Source organism: Nicotiana tabacum, chromosome 2, assembly GCF_000715075.1.
Source record: "Nicotiana tabacum cultivar K326 chromosome 2, ASM71507v2, whole genome shotgun sequence".
NCBI lineage: Eukaryota > Viridiplantae > Streptophyta > Magnoliopsida > Solanales > Solanaceae > Nicotiana > Nicotiana tabacum.
This window is the reverse complement of record NC_134081.1, coordinates 78,892,681-78,902,127: the sequence shown is the minus strand read 5'-3', so window position 1 is coordinate 78,902,127 and position 9,447 is coordinate 78,892,681.

Below are 9,447 nucleotides of genomic sequence, written 5' to 3'. Positions count from 1 at the left end.
ATAGAAATTTCTTTGTAAGCAGGGTTGTGTCCTTTAAAGAGAACATTTTTTCTTTCAAGTCTGCACAGTCTCAAGTCTACACACAATGTCACACTCTAGGTGATATTGCACTACATGATCCTTTTATCATGGCTGATATAGAAGGTAGTGAGGCCATAGACCAAGCTGCTCCAGCAAGTCCTACACCAGTTCCTGTAACACCAGCTTCTGCTACTTTTAGTTCTCCAAATGCAGGGGTTGCTGATCCTGTGGCAAGCACATATGATACACCTTGTGATGCTCCAGTCACACCTATACACATACCTACTGTTGAAACACCAACACCACCCATTCATACAGAGTCCACCAATACTTAGACTCTATCTTTTGAAGGTCTTGATCAAACCTCAAAAGTACTAATTGTACCTAGGAAGTCAGCTAGAACTACAGAAGTCCTTGTATAGCCTCAAGGAGGCAATGGAGTCTGAAGCTCAGTGAAATTCTTATCTCATCTGGTTTTGTCCAAAGTCACCATGATTATTTCACTTTCACAAGGAGATCTGGTAGTGATTTAATGATTATTTTGGTCTATGTTGATGACCTCTTGATCACAGGCTCTTCCTCTTCCCTGGTTCAGGAGGCTAAATTTATGCTACAACAGCATTTCAAGATCAATGACTTGGGGGAGATGAGATACTTTTTTGGTCTTGAAATTGCTCGCAGTCAGCAAGGGATACTAGTCTGTCAAAGGAAGTTCACATTGGACCTCATTACAGTCTTAGTCCTTGGTGGATCAAAGCCTTCCAGTACACCTTTAGAGGTTAATCAAAGACTTGCCAGTGTAGAGTTTGATCAAGGGTGATCTTGTGAAGGCAATGGTGATGATCTTTTGTCTAATCCTACAGGATATCAAACACTGGTAGGGAAGCTGCTTTACCTTAACATGACTAGGCCAAATATTAGCTATACAGTCCAGACTGTGAGCCAGTTCATGCATAGGCCCAAAAGATCACACATGGAAGGTGCATTGAGAGTAGTGAGGTACTTGAAGAATGCACCAGGTTTGGGCATATTGATGTCTTCTAAACCTCCCAAGCAGTTAACAATGTATTGTGATGCAGACTGGGCTACATGTCCTATGACAAGAAGATCAGTGAGTGATTTTGTGATGAAGTTTGGAGAATCCCTAATCTCCTGGAAGTCAAAGAAGCAGAGCACAGTATCGAGAAGTCAGCTGAAGCTGAGTATAGAATCATGGCAAATGCGATTGCAGAAGTGGTCTGGCTAGCTGGTTTTTTTGCAGAATTGAAGATAGAGCTGGAAGTGCCTGTAAAGTTGTATTATGATAGCAAAGCAACACTTCAGATAGCTGCAAATCCCATCTATCACGAGAGAACTAAACACATAGAAATCGACTGCCATTTCATCAGAGAAAAGATTCAAGGAGGTCTCATGAGGTCTCATACACACTGAACATGTCTGTTCCACAATGCAATTAGCTGACATGCTGACCAAAGGTCTAGGAAGAACACAACATGAGTTCTTATTGTCCAAGCTGGGAATGTTCAACTTGTTCACATTACACAGCTTGAGGGGGAGTATTAAAAGTGTCACTTGATGATGGTCCGGTTGGACCTTAGCTGTCAGTCCATTAAGTAGTTAGTGTGGGGGTAATTATGTAATTAGCCTATTAGTTAATTATTGTGATGACCCAAAATGTCATCTTTAAATTTAATAATTAATTCTGTGTTCTAAGACCTCAAAAAGTACTATTTATCATTTCTCGACTTGCGTGCGCAGTACGTAAAATTTTTTGGAAAGTTTTTATGTGAAAAATGGATTAAAATATGAGTTAGAGCTTTAAAACTCAACTGAGTTTACTTTGGTCAACATTTTGAGCAAAAGGACTCGGATTAGTGTTTTGACAGTTCTGGTAGGTCCGTATCGTGAATTGGAACTTGGGCGTATGCCCGGAATCAAATTCCGAGGTCCCTAGCCCGAGATATGGAATTTTGATGAAAAATTAAAAATTTAAGTTCAAATAGTGACCGGATGTAGAATTATGTGCAAACGACCCCGGAATAAAATTTTCATGATTCCAACAGCTCCGTATGGTGATTTTGAACTTAGGAGCGTGATCAGAATTTTATTTGGAAGCCCGTAGTGAAATTAGGCTTGAAACGGTTAAAATTGAAATTTAAAGTTTGGAAGTTTGACCGGGGAGTTGACATTTTTGATATCGGGGTCGGAATCCAGTTCTGAAAATTTTCACATCTCCGTTATGTCATTTATGACTTGTGTGCAAAATTTGAGGTCAATCGGACTTGATTTGATAGGTTTCGACATCAAATCAAGTTTCATTAAGCTTGAATTGGAGCATAATTTGTGGTTTTAGCGTCGTTTTTATGTGATTTGAGATTTCAAATAAGTTCGTATGATGTTTTAGGACTTTTTGGTATATTTGGTTGAGGTCCCGAGGGCCTCGGGTGAGTTTCGGATGGTTAGCAGATCAAAAATGGGACTTAAACAACCGCTGCAAATTTTCTTCTGCTGTGCAATCGAGCCCAAAAATCGAAGGCCAGAAATTGAGCCGAGGATCGAAGGCAAGATCGAAGGCCAGTGATCGAAGGCCATAAAGATCGAAGCCATGATCGATAGCCATGATCGATGGTTGTGATCGAGCCCCAGGGTAGAGGGCCATGATCGGAGCTATGATCTTAGGCCATGACCGAGGTCCATGATCGGACTCCCCATGATCGGACTCCTATGATCGAGGTCCAGGATCGGACCCCATGATCGAGGTCACCTTGGACAGATCTGTAAGTTATAAAAACAGGGGGGACTTCGTCCCATTCGCCATTTTTAACAACTTGGAGCTTGAGCAGAGGCGAGTTTTGATATAATTTCAAGGAAAAATATTAGGGTAAGTGTTCTTAACTCAATGTAGGTTAGATTACCTGAATCCATCATTGTTTTTAACATTTAATTGGTGATTTAAGTTGGAAATATTTGAAAACCCTCTTGGATAGATTTGAGGATTTGAGGGTCGAATCGTTATTGGAATTTAGTCATTTTGGTATGATTAGACTCGTGGTTGAATGGGCGTTCATATTTCGTAACGTTCGCCGGATTCCAAGACGTGGGACCCACGGGCCATTTTTGAGTTAATTTCGGATTTTTATTGAAAAATATAGTATTTTCTTATAGAATTAATTCTATAATTTTTGTTGACTGTATCGAATTAATTATGACTAGATACGAGTTGACCGGAATCGAAAAATCGAGGAAAAAGCATACTACTTGGTTAAATTGGAGCAAGTCGAGGTAAGTGACTTGTCTAACCTTGTGTGGAGGAAATTTTCCCTAGGATTGGTATTAATTGTAATGTGATAAAAATCGTGTATACGAGGTGACGAGTGTGTACACGGACTAAATGTGAAGGATTATGTGTTTAAATTAAGAAGATCACTGTTGCATATTAATTAAATTATTAAATCTTTTTATATTCTCCATCATTGATTTGATTTGTATACTTTAAATTTGTTTGACCTTTTCCTGCTAATTGTTTTATCTATTTGGTTGAAACTTGGTTTCTTTTATTCTGTGCATTATTTAAAATTGATTTTCTTTAAATTAAATATTATTAATATGAAGTATTTGACATTTTAAATTTGGTATTGAAGCAACGTATTAAAGATTTTGAAATATTATTTTGCTAAATTATTTATTTCTGAATATTTTTTAAGATTTTTGTACTCATTGTGATGGAGCCGTGAGCTCTTTATTGTGAAAAAGTATTATTGATGATTTATGTTGGCATAAGCCGTGAGCTCTTTATTGTGGAAAATATCTTTGATTTATTTTGGCAAATTGAAATATTTGGGCACTTGAGGTGCATATTATGATATATTGTGATATTGATACGCATGCGGTGGTATAAGGTCTGGGTATTGAAACGCATGCGGTGAGATAAGGGTGGCTTGATACGCGTGGCTAGTAGGGAAAACTACTAGAAGTCATGCGGTGTGATAAGGATGGCTAAAACGCGGGATGCTATTTCGGGAAAAAACTATTTTCTTTAAAATAAATTTTGAAGGCTCCCATGGTGAAATAAGGAAATGAGATATTGTGAATTTATTTATGATTTGGGACTACGAGGCGGTACCTCGGTAGTGCCCTTGTTGATAGTGATTTATGGCCATAGTTGCCTTCGATTAATTGTTGTGATTTTCACAAAGTTGAAAGGAATTATGTTTTGATTCCACCAGATATTATTTGCAATTATTTGGTGTCATTAAATGTGACATACTATTTGATTCATTTCCATAGTCATTTTATCTTATTAAATTGTTTAAACATTTTTCCATGTCATTATCTATTCTCCAGTAGGGCTTGACCTGACCTCGTCACTACTCTACCCAGGCTAGGCTTGACACTTACTAGGTACCGCTGTGGTGTACTCATATTACGCTTCTGCACATCTTTTTGTGCAGATCCAGGTACATCTTACTAGTCTAGACGTCAGTGAGTTACCTGCGCACGGAGACTTTGAGGTATATCTGCCAGCGTCCGCAGACTCCGGAGTCCCTTTCTATCATTTTTATGTTGCTTCCTTATTTTTTCTTTAGACCTTGATATATAGAGACATTGAGAATAAATGTTTAGATGCTTGTGACTTACTTCTACCGGGTTTTGGGAGTTGTAATTATTTAAATTGTAGTTTATTTATTTTAGATATTTATGATTATTCCGCATTAATAGGCTTACCTAGTCTTAGAGACTAGGTGCCATCACGACCTCCTACGGAGAGAATTTGGGGTCGTGACAAGTTGGTATCAGAGCACTAGGTTCATAGGTGTTATGAGTCACAAGCAGGTTTAGTAGAGTCTTGCGGATCGGTACGGAGACGTCTGTACTTATCTTCGAGAGGCTATGGAATTGTTAGGAAATATTCACTTCTTTGATTCCTTATCGTGCGCCTTTGTTGATTTCAAAGTTCTAAGCAATTGTCTTTCTATTCTCTCACGGATGGTGAGGACACGCACAACTGGATCCGATGATCAAACACACGTGCCCTCTGTTGGAGCCGCAATAGGCCAGGGTCGGGGAAGAGGCCGAGCCATAGGCCGAGAAAGACCATGTGGTGCAGCCAGAGTACTTGCACGAGCTGCTGCACCAGAGCCACCAGTAGCTCCAGTTGGAGAACAGGCACCTGAGACACCTGTTACTACTCCTGCACTTCATGAGACTCTTGCCCAGTTTTTGAGCATGTTTGGCAATCTAACTCAGGTAGGGTTAATTCCACTTGCTCCTGCCACATCTCAGGCCGGGGGAGGAGCACAGACTCCCGCCGCCCGTACTCAAGAACCACGGGCCCAAGTTGACCATACCCCAGAGATTATACCAGTGCAGCAAATTGTCCCAGTTCGGCCTGAGATTAGGACAACAGTTTCAGAGGGGGAGCAGCTCAGGCCCGAGAGGTATAAGAAGTACCACCCTCCCACTTTTAGCGGTTTAGCTTCAGAGGATGCTCTGGGTTTTCTGGAGGAATGTCACTGTATCCTTCGTACTATGGGTTCTTTCACGGCATTCCAGTTTAGAGGAGCAGCCTACCAGTGGTGGCGGGCATATGAGTTGGATAGTCCCGCTGAGGCATCTTCACTCACTTGGACTCAATTTTTGGATATGTTCTTAAGGGAGTATGTTCCTCAGAGTATTAGGGATGCATGGCACTCAGAGTTTGAGCAGTTGCGCCAGGGTTCTATGACCGTGTCAGAATATGCAGTCCGATTCAGTGATTTGGCTAGGCATGCACCAGCCTTAGTTGCTACTGTTCGAGAGCGGGTTCGCAGATTTATTGAGGGTCTTCACCCTAGTATCAGATACAGTATGGCCTGAGAAATAGAGAAGGACATCACATACCAATATGTGGTGTCAATTGCTAGGAGATTGGAAGGTAGGTGGACTCAAGAGAGGGAAGAGAGGGAAGCTAAGAGCCCCGAGATTCTGGCATATATAATAATTCTCGTGCCCCAGTTGCAGCCCGACATGGTAGAGGTTATGTGAGTCATCCTATTCATTCAGCACTTCCAGCTTCCGGTGGTATTCCGACTACTCCCAGACCTCAGGTTCCATATTATGCACCACCAGTGTCTTCTGTACCTCCTGTACAGGGTGCTTTCAGCGGACAGTCTAGTCGATCAGGCACGAGCCAGTCCCAGTAGCCACATCCTCCGAGGGCTTGTTTTGAGTGTGGTGACACTCGTCATATCATGAGGGATTGCCCCATACTTAGGAGGGGTGCACCTCCATAGATTTCTCAGGCCCCACCTATTCCACAGGGTCCTCAGGCTTCTCAGGCCATGATTACTGCACCAGTTGCCACTCCACCTACACATCCAGCTAGAGGTGGAGGTCGGGCAGGTAGAGGTCGCTCTAGAGGGGGAGACCAAGCCAGATATTATGCCCTTCCTGCTAGGACAGATGTTGTTGCATCCGATTCTGTTATCACAGGTATTATTCCAGTCCGTCATAGAGATGCGTCAGTCTTATTTAATCCAGGCTCCACTTATTCTTATGTGTCATCTTATTTTTCCCCGTATCTGGGCGTATTACGTGATTCCTTGAGTTTTTCTGTTTATGTATCTACACCCGTGGTTGAATCTATTATTGTGGATCGTGTGTATCGGTTGTGTTTAATTGTTATCAGTGCTTTTGAGACCAGAGATGATTTATTATTGCTCTGTATGGTGGATTTCGATATTATTTTGGGCATGGACTGGTTGTCTCCTTATCACACTATTCTTGATTGTTATGCCAAGACGGTGACGTTGGCTATGCCAGGTCTACCGCTGCAAGAGTGGAGAGGTACCTCGGATCATGTTCCTAGCAGGGTTGTTTCATTTCTTAAAGCTCAACGAATGGTTGAGAAGGGGTGTGATGCGTATCTGGCCTATGTGAGAGATGTTAGTATCGATACTCCTACTGTAGAGTCAGTTCCTGTAGTAAGGGATTTTCCTGATGTATTTCCAGCGGATCTTCCTGGTATGCCACCTTATAGGGATGTTGACTTTGGCATTGATTTGTTAACGAGAACTCAACCCATTTCTATTCCACTATACCGTATGACCCCAGCAGAGTTAAAAGAATTAAAAGAATAGTTACAGGAGTTGCTTGATAAGGGTTTCATTCGACCCAATGTATCGCCTTGGGGTGCACCTGTCTTATTTGTAAAGAAGAATGATGGTTCTATGCGGATGTGTATTGATTACCGCCAGCTGAACAAGGTTACCGTGAAGAACAGGTATCCATTGCCACGTATTGATGACCTATTTGATCAACTTCAGGGTGCCAGAGAATTCTCTAAGATCGACTTACGTTCAGGCTATCATCAATTGAAGATTCGGGAGCCAGATATCCCGAAGACTTCTTTCAGGACTCAGTACGGTCATTACGAGTTCCTTGTGATGTCTTTTGGGTTGACCAACGCCTCAGCAGCATTTATGCACTTAATGAAGAGCGTATTTCAGCCCTATCTTGATTCCTTCATCATTATGTTTATTGACGATATTCTGGTGTATTCCCAAAGTCGAGAAGGTCATGAACAACACCTGAGGACTGTGCTTCAGATTTTGAGAGAAAGGAAGTTATATGCAAAATTTTCAAAGTGTGAATTCTGGCTTGATTCAATGGGATTTTTGGGTCATATAGTTTCGTGCAAGGGGATCAAGGTAGATCCAAAGAAGATTGAAGCAGTGCAAAGTTGGTCCAGACAGTCCTCAGTTACGGAAATCCGGAGTTTCCTTGGTTTGGCTGGGTATTATCGCCGATTTGTAAAGGGTTCCTCTTCTATTGCTGCATCTATGACCAAATTGACCCAAAAGGGTGCTCCTTTCAGGTGGACCGAGGAATGTGAGGAGAGCTTCCAAAGGCTCAAGACAGCTTTGACTACAGCCCCAGTATTGGTATTACCTATAGGTAGAGGATCTTATACTGTGTATTGTGATGCGTCACGTATTGGTCTCGGTGCAGTGCTGATGCAAGACGGTAGGGTGATTGCCTACTCGTCCAGGCAGTTAAAGGTGCATGAGAAGAATTATCATGTTCATGACCTTGAGTTAGCAGCTATTGTTCATGCCTTAAAGATTTGGCGGCATTACTTATACGGTGTCCATTGTGAGATCTACACCGATCACCGGAGTCTACAACATCTGTTTAAACAGAAGGATCTTAATTTGCGGCAACGGAGATGGTTGGAGTTGCTTAAGGATTATGATATCACCATTCTCTATCATCCTGGGAAGGCCAATGTGGTGGCCGATGCCTTGAGTCATAAGGCGGAGAGTTTGGGCAGCTTAGCATATTTACCGGTAGCAGAGAGGCCTTTAGCCTTGGATGTTCAGGCCTTGGCCAACCTATTTGTTAGACTGGATGTTTCCGAACCGAGTCGAGTTTTGGCTTGCGTGATTTCTCAGTCTTCTCTTTATGATCGTATCAGGGAACGTCAGTATGATGACCCCCATCTGCTTGTCCTTAAGGATACAGTTCAACACGATGATGCCAAGGAAGTCACTATTGGAGATGATGATGTATTACGAATGCGGGGAAGGCTATGTGTGCCTAATGTGGACGGTTTGCGTGAGTTGATTCTCCATGAGTCTCACAGTTTGCGGTACTCCATTCATCCGAGTGCTGCAAAAATATATCAGTACTTGAGACATCACTATTGGTGGAGGCGGATGAAGAAAGACATAGTGGGGTATGTAGCTCGGTGTCTAAATTGTCAACAGGTAAAATATGAGCATCAGCGACCGGGTGGATTGCTTCAGAAGTTAGAGATTCCAGAATGGAAATGAAGCGGATCACTATGGATTTCGTTGTTGGGCTCCCACGGACTCAGAGGAAGTTCGATGCAGTTTGGGTGACTGTGGATAGATTGACCAAGTCAGCTCATTTCATTCTTGTGATTACTACTTACTCTTTAGAGGAGCTGGCTCAGGTATATATTCGCGAGATTGTCAGACCCCACGGTGTACCGGTATCTATTATCTCTGACCGGGGTCAACAGTTTACCTCACGGTTTTGGAGGGCTGTACAGCGAGAGTTGGGTATTCGTGTGGAGTTGAGTACAACATTTCACCCTCAGACGGACGGGCAGTCCGAACGCACTATTCAGATACTGGAGGATATGCTTAGTACGTGTGTGTTAGATTTTGGGGGTGCTTGGGACCAGTTCTTACCACTTGCTGAGTTTGCTTACAACAACAGTTACCAGTCGAGTATTCAGATGGCTCCTATGAGGCCTTGTATGTTAGGCGGTGCCGGTCTCTAGTGGGTTGGTTCGAACTGGGGGAGGCTAGGCTATTGGGTACAGACTTGGTTCATGACGCCTTGGAAAAGGTTAAGTTGATTCAGGATCGACTTCGTACAACCCAATCCAAACAGAAGAGTTATACGGATCAAAAGATT